This window comes from Triticum aestivum, chromosome 7A (assembly GCF_018294505.1).
Source record: "Triticum aestivum cultivar Chinese Spring chromosome 7A, IWGSC CS RefSeq v2.1, whole genome shotgun sequence".
NCBI classification, from domain to species: Eukaryota; Viridiplantae; Streptophyta; class Magnoliopsida; order Poales; family Poaceae; genus Triticum; species Triticum aestivum.
This window is the reverse complement of record NC_057812.1, coordinates 569,245,886-569,256,194: the sequence shown is the minus strand read 5'-3', so window position 1 is coordinate 569,256,194 and position 10,309 is coordinate 569,245,886. Positions and strand designations below refer to the sequence as shown.

Here is a 10,309-nt window from a genome sequence, read left to right as displayed (position 1 = left end):
AGTATTCCTGAATCGTACCACCAGTTGACTGAAAAACTGACGTGTTATTCTCAATGAGGAAAGTATCATTTTCCCATGAAATCCTCTATGATGCAATTTCCCCCTCAACTCTAATACCGGATCAATCAGCTCCTCAAATCTTTAAAACCGGATCAGTTCCCCCCTGGGGTGGTTTTGGACTTGATTTTGAGTGGTTTTGACCCGCCCCATGTACCCGCTCTGCTCTCCTCCATTCCATATCGCTTCAGATCCTGCCAGTCATGGACTCAGGTTCTACCTCTGCTTACTAATTAACAATGTCGATGCGCAGACGTGCTGGACAAGCTGACCGTGCTTCGGGGCGCCTGCATGGGAGACGCCTACTCCTGGTCCTCCAAGCGGAGTTACAAGACCGGCTATGTCTGGCAGACTGGCACGACCTCACCGCCGACGTTCCTGTGCACCCGCCAGGCAACAGCAGCGCTGAGTACGCGCTCAAGGGCTCCGAGCTGCTCCGCCTCCTCCCTGCACGACGCCTCCACTGGCTCATCCTTGTCCTCCTCCACCTCTAGATGCTAGGTCGGGAACGAGGAGATGCCCACAGCGTCCATTAGCAGGGGCCACGGCCGATGCAAGAACTCGATCTCCTTCGACATCGGCGAGTACAGTGTGGTCGTCGTGCAGTGGCACTGTGTTACGACCTCTGCTCCCCCTGGCCCAACTACTGCTACGCCCATTGGGCCGGAACGGCCCCGTCGACAAGTCAAGCCCAACAGTTGGCTAGCGGCCCAAGTCTGGGACACCACTCGCTAGGTTAAGTATCACCTGTTCCCCTCCTGTGCGGGGTGGCGTTGATGTAATCGGCTAGGCGGCGGCTCTCCTCTCCCGGTCCCCTTCCCTTCTCCACCTAGAACATCTGATCGGCCAGAATTCTTATATCCTTGATCCTGTAAGAGAATTATTGTAGTGGGAGCCTAACAAGTGGCATCAGAGCCATCCCGATCCACCCCAAAAAATTTCTCACCACCATCAATCTGGCCGGCTGCTTTCCTTCAATTATCCAGACACAGCGGGGCAAGGTCACGGCCATGGAGGAGGTCAACAAGGCTCTGGCTTACCTGACGGCGAGGATCAGTGCCATGTCCGCCTAGATCAGTGAGATCCACCCGGTGGTTCTCGAGCTTCAAGGGTGGCGTCCGGCGATCGAGCGATCCGTCGACGAGTTGCCTGCGGAGGTGACCGATCTCCGCCAACACATCCAGGCACCATGCCCGGTGTCTGAGCAGGCGCCCGATCCGGTGCTGCCGAAGGAGACGGCGCCCCTGATCTGCCTCTTCGACCTGCCGCCCTGCTTCCGGCCATGGCCGGCGCGTCCCTCGCTCGACCAGGCGAGCAGCCACACGCTCGCGGTGACGGCAGTCACGGGCCCGGTGACCACGGCGTTGCACATGATCTTCGGGGGAAATCGGTGGGTGACAATCACACCCCACAATTGCCTCTGGCCACTGGTATGTCTGATTTCCTTCTATATGGCGAGCAATCGTTCTTAGGGGACCGGGGGTATCACCGTTTTCCTCCACTGCCGCGGTTCGATTTCCCTGTTTTCGATGGGACGAACCCGAAGGCTTGGCGTCTTAAATGTGAAGCTTACTTTCGTGTCTGCACCCTTAGCCCTGACAATTGGGTTAGTTGCGCTGCCATGTATTTCACAGATGGGGTGCTCACCTGGCTCCAATCCTCCCAAGCTCACTTGCAGTATCAGGATTGGGGGGGTTTTGCTGCTGCAATCTGCACCCGGTTTGGACGTGAGGAATTCCAGAACCTGTTAAGGCAGTTTAATAGGTTGAAACAAACCGGCACAGTGGCAGAATATGCAGAGCAATTTACTCAAATTATGCATCACTTCCTGGCACATCACCCCTCTTGGGATCCTGCATTTTTTGTTACCCAACTCATGGAGGGTTTGCAGCGTGATATTCATGCAGCTGTTGTCTTGCATTGACCCCAAACTCTGGATACTACTGTGGATCTCGCATGTTTGCAGGAAGAAGTGGTGGACGCATTCCGGCGGGACGATGGGCGCCACTCGTTTCCACCTTCGCTACCAGTGACTGGACACGCTACGCCGCGCACGGCACTGCCGCTTCCGCCACCCCCACCGAAGCCAGGCGCCGCGGTACCGGAGGCGCGACGAGAGGACCGTCGCGACCACGACAACAACAAGTTCACCTCTAATGATGACAAGCTGGCGGCTCTCCGTGCCTATCAATGTGCCAAGGGTCTCTGCTTCACCTGCGGCGAGCGATGGAGTCGCGAGCACCGGTGCGCCCCTACGGTACAACTACATGTCGTCGAAGAGCTTCTTGAAATGCTACAAGGCCAGCCTGCCGAGCAAGGGCAAGGGGAATCTGCGCCAAGTGAAGCAGACTGTTGTGTTCTGTACAAGGAAGCCCTCGAAGGAGCCGAATCACCCACAACAATGCGATTGCACGGCTGGGTGCAGGACCGAGAGGTCTTAATGCTGGTGGACTCTGGATCCTCTCATAGCTTCATTAGCTCGACCTTGGCTCATCAACTGTAAGGGGTCTAGAGCGCGCGCCGCCCACTGTCTGTGCGCGTTGCTAATGGCGGCGTCCTTCGCAGTGATCAGGAGATACCCAAGTGCGAATGGCGTTCCCAGGTGGTCAAATTCACCACTGACCTCAAGGTCTTGCCCCTAGGATGTTACGATGTGATACTGGGAATTGATTGGCTGGCTTGTCACAGCCCGATGCAAGTGCATTGGCTGGAGAAGACGATGGATTTTCAATACAACGGAGTTCCAGTGCATCTCTGCGGTGCCCGAGCCGATGTTACTCGATGTGATCTCATCTCAGGGGTGGAACTACACCATCTGCTCGAGCAAGATGCATTCACCAGGGTGGTTCAGCTATGTGCTACTGTGCAAGACATGGAGCAGCCCCCATTACCGGCGGCGATTGGAAATCTCGTCGAGCAATATGGAGTCCTGTTTGAAGAACCAAAAGGATTGCCACCACAAAGATTTTTTGACCACTCGATTCCGCTGGTTCCCGGAGCCCGTCTAGTGAACCTGCGTCCATACAGGCACAACCCAGGACAGAAGGATGAAGTGGAGAAGCAACTGGTTGAGATGTTAGAGCAGGGCATCATTCAGCCCAACTTGAGTCCTTTCGCATCCCCGGTCTTGCTGGTACAGAAAAAAGACCTCACTTGGTGATTCTGCGTCGATTACCGGCACCTCAACGCGGTAACCATCAAGAATCGTTACCCTCTACCAGTCATTGAGGAGCTCTTGGACGAGTTGGCAGGCTCACAGTTTTTTACAAGCTTGGACATGCGAGCGGGCTACCATCAGATTCGCATGAGGCCTGAGGATGAGCACAAAACGACATTCAAGACGCATCATGGTCATTTTGAATTCAAGGTCATGCCATATGGTGTTACGGGGGGCCATCAACTTTTCAAGGAGGCATGAACATTGTCCTATCACCTCTGCTTCGAAAAGGCGTACTTGTCTTCATTGATGACATCTTAATACATAGCAAGGACGAGGACTCGCATCTCAGCCTGCTCCAACAGGTCTTCCAGCTCTTGAAAAAACACAATCTGAAGGTCAAGCTTAGCAAATGCTCTTTCGTGCAGCCAAAATTGGTCTACTTGGGCCATGAAATCAGTGGGGAAGGTGCCCACACAGATCACAAGAACATTCTGGCCGTTCAGCAATGGCCGATGCCCAGCAACATCAAAGAAGTGTGTGGATTCTTAGGCCTGGCAGGGTATTACCGCAAATTTGTTCGGGGGTTCACAGTCACCAGTCGACCACTCACAGACTTGCTCAAAAAAGGTGTCGTGTTTCGCTGGACAGACCTCGAAGACGGCGCTTTCCGTGCCCTTCAGCAGGCACTGGTTACGGCGTCGGTGCTGGCGTTACCCAACTTCACAAAAACCTTCGAGCTGGAAATAGACGCATCGGATCAAGGCATTGGAGTAGTGCTCTCCCAGGATAAGCACCCGATCGGGTACTTGAGCCGTGCGTTGGGGCCACGCAACCGACTCCTGAGCACATATGAGAAAGAAGGCTTGGCGATCCTGATGGAAGTTGATCACTGGCGAACATACCTCCAGAATGATGAGTTTATTGTGCATACAGACCAGCGAAGCCTCATTCACCTTGAAGATCAACGCCTGGCCACTCTGTGGCAACAGAAGATAATGGCCAAACTGTTGGGACTACGCTACCGCATTGTGTACAAGAAAGGAACAGACAACCGCGCCACAGATGCCCTCTCGCGCGTACCGGGACCCCCCCATGGCGATTTGACAGCTATTACCACTGCAGTACCAGCCTGGCTCGAGGCAGTTCAGCAAGGGTCTGAGGGCGACCCCGCGGCTCAACGCCTGCTGGCCCGCTTGGCCACACAGCAAGGCAACCTCGATGGGTACACACTACAGGAGGGCATCATTCGGCAACATGGGCGCATTTGGCTGGGTGACAATGTGGACTTACAGAAACAACTTCTGGATGCTCTACACACAGGAGCAATTGGGGGCCACTCGGGATTTAATGCAACCTACCGACGGGTTCGACGCCTATTCACCTGGCATGGACTGAAACACCATGTCAAGCTCTTTATTGAGGCATGCCAGATATGCAAACAAGCCAAGCCTGAACGGGTCCGTTACCCCGGCCTGCTGGAGCCATTACCGTGCCTAACCAAGCATGGCAAATGATCACAATAGACTTTGTGGAGGGTCTTCCCCGTTCATCTGGCTGCAATTCCATCTTAGTGGTTGTGGACAAATTCTCTCTATGCTCACTTCATTGCCTTATCTCACCCATTCACTGCCTTTCAAGTGGCGCAGGCGTTTCTGGCTCACGTCTACAAGCTACATGGATTGCCCGAGTCCATTGTCTCCAACCGGGATCCCATCTTCACGAGCACCCTGTGGAAAGAGTTGTTCCGTCTCACTCATACCAAGTTGCGGATGAGCACAGCGCACCACCCGCAGATGGACGGGCAAACGGAGCGAGTCAATCAGTGTCTCGAAACCTTCCTTCGTTGCTTTGTCCACGCGTGCCCTACAAAATGGTATGCATGGTTGCCTCTTGCTGAATTTTGGTATAATACTTCACCACACTCTGCTCTGGGCACCACTCCCTTTGAGGTTCTCTACGGGCGCGCGCCTCGCTACTTCGGTATCATCAACCCCGTCGCGTGTGCCTCCCCGGACTTGTCGGATTGGCTGCAAGACCACGCGCAGATGGAGACCTTGATCCGCCAGCATCTTCTTCGAGCGCGCCAAGCCATGAAGGACTCCGCCGGCAAGCGTCGATCTGATCGGGTGTTCGCCGTCGATGACTGGGTTTTCCTCAAGCTTCAACCGTACGTGCAACGCTCCGTGGCTACCCATGCCAATCAGAAGCTAGCTTTCTGCTACTTCGGGCCGTACAAGGTTCTCCAACGCGTTGGCGCGGTCGCGTACAAGCTACAACTTCCATACTCCACCTTGATACACCCTGTCTTCCATGTTTCCCAGCTGCGTCAAGCTCTTCCGCCAACTGAACAAGTCCAAGACCAGCTCCATGCAACAGCGGCAGCAAGTCCGGTTCCAGAGGAGATCCTGGAACGCCGGACTACGCAACGCGGCCGCTCGGAAGTACCTCAGGTTTTGGTGCGCTGGACTGATCAGCCATCGGAATTCGCGACATGGGAAGATTCTGAGGAGCTCCGGCAGCATTTTCCACGGGCACCAGCTTGGGGGCAAGTTGTGTCTCAAGGAGGAGGGGGTGTTACAGCCTCTGCTCCCCCTGGCCCAACTACTGCTACGCCCATTAGGCCGGAACGGCCCGGTCAACAAGTCAAGCCCAACAGTCGGCTGACGGCCCAAATCTGGGACACCACTCGCTAGGTTAAGTATCACCTGTTTCCCTCCTGCGCAGGGTGGCGTTGATGTAATTGGCTAGGCGGCGGCTCTCCTCTCCTGACCCCCTTCCCTTCTCCACCTAGAACACCCTATCGGCCAGAATTCTTGTATCCTTGATCATGTAAGAGAATTATTGTAGTGGGAGCCTAACACACTGGGGCGGACGTCGCCACATGGACTGGCGAGAGACGCCGCCGGCACCGGGGCCCAGAGCCGTCTCCGCCACAAGAGCTTACGACAGAGCTCGAAGCTGATGAGATCTCGCTGCCGACATCGTCCAGCAGCCCCGACACGCTGGAGATGCTCATGAAGAATGACGCCTGCGTGACCTCCGCCTCGAACACCGCCGCCGCTTGCCGGGAGGAAGAGAATGCGGGCATGGCGCGGCAGGGCGTGATCGCGGGCGGTCGGATGAGCGCGTCGGCGGTGCTGATGCAGCTCATCTCCTGCAGCGGCCAAGCTGGACGCCGGTCCGGGTGATGCTAGGCACACAGAGCGGTTCCTGCACGGGCAATCGGACTTGAGCAGTAGCATGGCAGCAAATGGCTACTCGGGAAGCATCGGCGTCAGTGTAGGCATGGAGTGGGAGTACTTCTGCGGCAGCCTGGTCGAGACCAAGAAGACGGTGAGCGGCGAGCATGCCGGACACGGAGGCGAGCTAGGCGCACACTAAAGACGTGAAGTGCATGGTTATAACCGAGAGAAGTGCACGGTCTGGGTCAAAACCACTCAAAAATCAAGTCCAAAACCACTTTAGGGGGGAATTGATCCGGTTTTAGAGATTTGAGGGGCTGATTGATCCAGTATAAAAGTTGAGAGAAAAATTGATCCATCAAAGAGGATTTCGCGGGAAAACGATACTTTCCTCATTCTCAATTAGCATGTCCTAATCTCTTTAGGTACTTCCTTCCCTGGTTTATTGCGCCCCCCCCCCCCCCTCGTATTTTTTGGCCAAACTTATGTATTTAACTAATAAAACATAAACTATATATCACAAAAACATATGCTAGGAATCCTCTTTTGGATATGAAGCATCTAACAGTATATTTTTCATAGCATATAAATCATATTTTTGTTGTACCACCCGTTAAAAAATATTTGTGGAATGTTAAGTTTTTTCATGTGGTTTTAGAATATGATAGTAAATTTCAAAAAGAAATGTCCCTGACATTCAAACAATGTTCATACGTTTAGAAATATGCGCATGATATTTTTAGAAAAAAAATACATGAAAATAAAATATTTTTCCCGTAGTTTGTAAAAAAAATCAAACCATTCAAATAAATGTTCATAACATTTAAAAAATGTTCACCTATTTAAAAATATGTTTGTGACATATTAAAAAAATATTCATGAAATGTAAAAAAAATTGCGGAATTTTTTAAAGTTTTTTCATACCATTCAAAAAAAATGTTCATGGCACTTCAATAGTGTTTCACATGCTTAAAAATATGCTCATAATATTTTGGAAAAAAAATCAGTTTGTGTTTAAAATATGTTCACTATTTATTTATAAAATGTTTAACGTGCACTTGAAAAATGTTCAACACGTGATAGGGGTCAGATCCCATAGTTGTCCTTCTAAATCATAAAGTCTAATCATTAACGCACAACAAAAACAATCAGATCTCATAGGGATGAAATTGCCCATCGGTTGTCATGGAGGCGGCGGTTATTAGACTTGTATGTCTGCTCTGTTGTGGCACGGGTTAGAAGGCGGTTGCAACGGTTGTGGTTCTTGTGATCGTCGCCACCACTGGCATGGTTGTTGGCGTTCACACTGGTGACCTCGCGACCATCGTTTGCTCCGTCTTTCACCTTGTCATCAAAGCCAGATAGGCTGCTGAAGAGCATAAACATCACCTGGTTCTGAAACTCCTCCAAACTCCTACCTTGGGCACCTTGTCCTTCAATAGCCTCCAACCACTACAAAAAAAGACACATCTGTGACATCATGGCCCGAACAAAAACTTTTTCTATCATGGATGTGACACCTTTGTGACTCTATGATGATAATTATGACAAAAACACGTATCATTTTAGATGTGGTGGGTTCCTACTTCTATGATAAACAATTATGACAGAAAATAGGTTCTTTTGTTTTGGGCAGGCCGGAGGCGCACCTGCATGACATTCTTTGGTTCGTCCATGACGTAAAAAATCGTGGTATAAGTGAGGGCGAGAAAAATTTCTGGGAGTTCCCGGTTACGATGGGCAATCGGGGGTGGTCGGGCATGAGCGATGCAGTCATTTGCATGTTTCTCTCGTACGCGCGCGTTTGTGTGAGCCGATGTTCGCTAACTAAACCCGAGCAAGGCGTTCTCTTACTGAACCCGAGCGATCGATCCCTTGCACTACGTACTGAACCTGATCGATCCCTTCGCTGCTAACTAAACCCGAGTGATTCCTTCGCTCCTAACTGAACCCAATCGATCCTTCTCGATGCTTACTGAAGCCGATCGAGCCCCCATGCGAGATGTAGTCAGCCGGTGTTGGGTTACCTCTCGATGAACAGTGCATGTTGCTGTCGCGCACGCGATACACGTAGACAAGAGTCGAGACGCGTCGATCGAGACGGTTGGTTGGCTGTGGATGAACAGTTCCCGTTGCGGCCGCCCGCTCGTACACCTCTCCCTAGCCAGTTGGGGTTTGATGAACATGACCCCGTGGTAGTAGTCGGTTGCCGTTGGAACAGGACCCCGAGGAGGCCGTGCCGCGGTACGCCACACCCTAGTCGATTGGGGGTGGATGAAAAGGACCCCATGGAGGCTGGAGAGGAAGTTGACGGTGAAGATGCACGGTAGGAAGATGACGGTAGATGAATAGTGGTTCGTGGAGTCCCATTTTGTGGTACGCCACACCCCTCCCGATGAACAGGACCCCGTTTTGACCGTAGGCAGTTGGCGAGAAGTCTGTTTCCTCCATTTTGCGGTATGTGAAACCCCTGCCAGTCGACATGACCCCGTTTAGACCGTAGGCAGTCGAAGAGAATTTCGTTTTGTCCGTTTTGCGATACACCAGACCCCGAGCTGGTGGAGGGTCAATGAACATGACCCCATTTTGGTTGTTCCGTCCAAGCCGATGGCTCCCGGTGAACAAGACGCATTCTCACCCAATCGCTTGGCTCCCGATGAACACGACGTTGTTTCCTCTGTTCCGACCCAGCCGATTGGTTGCCGATGAACAAGACACCGTTGATGTACACGTTCGAGACCCCGCTCATATGTATGTACATGGTCGTGTTTTTGCAGTGTGGTTGTACGTATTTGTACATGATTTAGACAGGACTGACTGAACTGCTACCGCTCCTTACTTGGCCACGTTTATCGTGGCAGAGAGACCGATCGACCGGTATGTATGTACACGTTAGCGACCAAACAGATAACGTTACATACGCTTCGACCTGGTGGATCTCAATTGTCATGGGGAATAAGGAGGCACTTCCTTCCATGTGAAGATATAGCTGGTTGGTCCCGTCTGTCATGGGGAGGATTCGATTTTTGTCGCGTAATAAGAAGGCACTTCCTTGCGTGCAAAGATGTGGCTGGTGGGTCCCAGCTGTCAGGGAGAGGAAACTTTTTTCCACACAATAAGGAGGCACTTCCTTGCATGCAACCGTGGATCATGGATCTTGTAGGTCATTCACCTAGTTGTATATCTAGACAACCTATTTGTTGCTAAATCTAATTTGTTAAGAAAATCTAAAAATTGGTAGTTTCCTATTCATCATATCAATCCTTTCAACCACTTCAAGTCCTCTTCCCCACTCTCCAAACACAACCTATTCTGGCGCCGCTTCCGGATGAAGACTCGGTGAAATAGACATGTTTGTGAAGATGCAGACTACCTACACCTGGACAGAAAGACCCTATGAAGCTTCACTGTTCCCTGGGATTGGCTTTGGGCCTTTCCTGCGCAGCTTAGGTGGAACGCAAAGAAGGCCCCTTCCGGGGGGGGAGGGGGGGAGCCATCAGTGAGATACCACTCTGGAAGAGCTCGGATTCTAACCTTGTGTCAGACTCGCAGCTCGTCTCGTCGCTACCTTATCCTATTTCCATACTTTTGTCGCTCCATCCCCGTATGGGTGGAGAACCCGTCGCTATCTCGGCTATGATACCGGAGGCTCTAGGGAAGTCGGAGGAGAGAGCACTCATCTTGGGGTGGGCTTACTACTTATATGCTTTCAGCAGTTATCCTCTCTTCCCTGCAAAAAAAAGTAGTTATCCTCTCTGAACTTAGCAGATACTATGATAGCGATAGCATTTGCCAATTCGGCAGTTCGATCTATGATTTCACATTCATGGACGTTGATAAGATCCTTCCATTTAGTAGCACCTTAGGATGGCATAGCCTTAACGTTAATGGCGAGGTTCAAAAGAGGAAA

General features: G+C 51.8%; 1 pseudogene; it reads left to right on the top strand.

Annotated features, from left to right (window-relative positions):
- Positions 1–208: 208 nt before the first annotated feature.
- LOC123153492 (protein SOSEKI 5-like) lies at positions 209–6,598 on the top strand (annotated as a pseudogene).
- Positions 6,599–10,309: the final 3,711 nt, after the last annotated feature.